The sequence below is a fragment of the Morone saxatilis genome, unplaced genomic scaffold, assembly GCF_004916995.1.
Source record: "Morone saxatilis isolate NCDOM2014 unplaced genomic scaffold, NCSU_SB_2.0 Contig22, whole genome shotgun sequence".
Lineage (NCBI taxonomy): Eukaryota > Metazoa > Chordata > Actinopteri > Moronidae > Morone > Morone saxatilis.
Genome location: NW_023339785.1, coordinates 21510276 through 21513016, shown reverse-complemented (window position 1 = coordinate 21513016; position 2741 = coordinate 21510276).

The window sequence follows — 2741 nt, the reverse complement described above, 5'->3', positions numbered from 1 at the left end:
CTCAGAAAGATGAGGTGCTGCCGTACGTACACTTTGGAAACAGGAAGGCAGGCGGGGTGGGTTGGGGGGGCCCCAGTGTGTTATGGCACCCTGGAGCCCAGAATCCCTAGCGGCACCCCTGGCCTGGTGGCCTCTCACAGAGTAGAGATGTGTCTCCCTGGAACAGGAGAAGAACCCAAGATGTACCGCCTGTGGCAGCGCTGGGTGTCAGCATGGAGATTCATCTGGAGATGTTACGGGTGGCTTTGCACACCATATGCACCATGATGTAAAAAAAAAAAAAAAAAAAAAAAAACAGCAACAACAAAAAAACAACAAAATCAGAAGCGACTGGATGAGGCTATTCGTCAGAACTGAGATGGATGCTGTTAAAGAGCCAGGCAGTCAGCCAGCCAGGCAGGCCAGCCGGCCAGTCCCATGCCATCAGTCTGAGTGCAGTTCAGTGGATGTAGAGGCCTATCAGTGCAGGGCCAAGGCAGTATCTATCTCTTTATGGTGCTACAGCCCCTTGATCGCTCCACGGGGGCCTCGCCGCTCGGAATATGTCACTTTTGCATTATTTTTATTCTGATGCTCTTTTTCTTTTTTCTTCTTCAAAGTTCTTTTCTCCACATTATGTTGTCCGAAACGCGTCAGGTTCCTCCCTCCCAGGCAGAGAGGACTGACTAGTGTAGGACATTTCATATTAGTGTGCAATATTGTGTACGTGCCAATAGCGGCATTGTATCACGTGTATAGACTATTAAAAGACGAATAAATGTATAGGCTATGTGATCAGTAGATATATGAAAGCATGACGATGAGGTTGATGCATCTGCATTATGTTTTCCGAAATGTGAAGTCTTTCTTCTCAAGCACTTACTCAAAGTGGAAAAAAAAGTCAGACTAGTAGTGAGGTATTTTTTCCTGTCACGTTCTGTAAACCAGTAGGCTGCCTTGTCCGTCTATCAGTGCGCGTAGACTAGTTCGGGTGTTTTACGTCCCCCTACGGAGTCACCCCAGAGAAAAACCCTTTCCCTCCTCGTTCCTCCCCAAACACACACACACTCACATACACACAGTGCAGACAGTCAACAAGCTCTGTCTCCATGTCAGCCTCTCTGCAGTGGCCTACACTGAAGTTGAATAGTATCCTGGGGCTCGGGTCCAGGGGTGGCTAACACACACACACACACATACACAGTCGCTCACTGTCGAGGCCTCTTGTTGCTATCTGTTTGGGAGGCCTCTAAAGTATTTTGAATGGTGTCTAGAATGGCACAAGGCCTCCTGTCATTAGAAGCCAGGAAACTGTGTGTTTGGAGCTCGAGCGCGACCCCCCTCTCGCCTGGGACGGCTGATTGCAGGACAGGTGAACTACGATTTGACTTTGGCTTGTCTGCGGTTTCACTTTAGTTAGGTGATAGTGATCGGGCAAAGCAGACCCGAAGGACGGAGGAGTTTGTTGTTTTTACAATGAGGATCACAATCCTCTCTCATATGGTCTTCTCCTCTTCTCAACTCGGGATTCAAAGCGTAAAAAAAAGGCCCTGGCTCATTGTCCGTGCAGCAGAACTTGTTCAAATGCCCAAATACACTCGGCCAGACACACAGTCCATTCCTTCTTTTTGACCCGATCGACCTTTAGGCTTATACTGAAGTGCTAGTTAACAATCAGTATGCTCCAAGTGGTTAGTTCACCTATCAGCTTTATATAAAGCAGGCTGGTCGACAACAGCTAATGCGACTGAGCCCGGTCACAGGCCCTGTCAGAGTGCCGTGCCACCTAGGTGGTATGAAGGGGAAATACAGACTGCATGGATTGCAGCTTTAGAGGCCTCGGCTGGATAAAAGCTGCTAATGTAGTTACAGCCTGGGCCTGCCAGACATGTGGGATATCTGAGGCTAGACTGAAGCAGAATTCCCCAAAGCACACCTGGGCTCAAACGCTATCAGAAGTCCTGTTGAATGCTTGATTTAAAAAGTTGATCTGTGTTTGATTGGGCATGCCTGTGGCAGCAGAGCCAAGAAAAATGTTCCAGAAAATCCCATCTGTTCCACGCAGGACGTTTTGGCCCAGGTTTGTCTCCGAGTGTTGGTGAAAGGCCTGATGAAGCCTGGCACTGCACTGCAGGGGCTTACCGGCAGCAGCCTACCACGACCTACTGACCCGGCTGTCAGACAGATCCAGTTAGGACTTTTCTCTCTGTTTTAGAGAAGAACAAGAAATCTCTTTCCTCTCTTGAAGAGATGACTGCATGTCCTTACACTGCTGTGTGAATTACAAAGAGCCCATTTCCATTAAACACACGTACAACCCAACTATGACTATGTGCCCGGCAAAGCACATCTGAGGTCAATCTGAGTTCATCTTGAGTTCAACATGAATCTGGACTGTCTGTTGTGATACAGCACTTATTCCCCAAAGTGTTCTAGCTTTAAGCTTGATTGAATTTGGGCCTCCAGGAGGCTCATGCTACATGAAGACTGGAAATACAACACTTCCTTTTCTCTTTTTCTTTTTCTCTAATGGCTAAATATAATGAGAGCCTGAACCTGCTCAAATAGTTCACTTTGTGAAGGCCTCACTCTGTGAAACGCACACATTTTCTTAAAGATTAAAAGATGAGTCGTCTTGTTTTGTTACAGACTGTAAACGCCAGGTGCTACTGGGTCAGTTGTGTTTTTAGTGCAGAATGATTCAGTTGTGAAACATGACTCGTCCATTTTGGGTCGTAGCTGCATCTGCATTACAGAGGAGG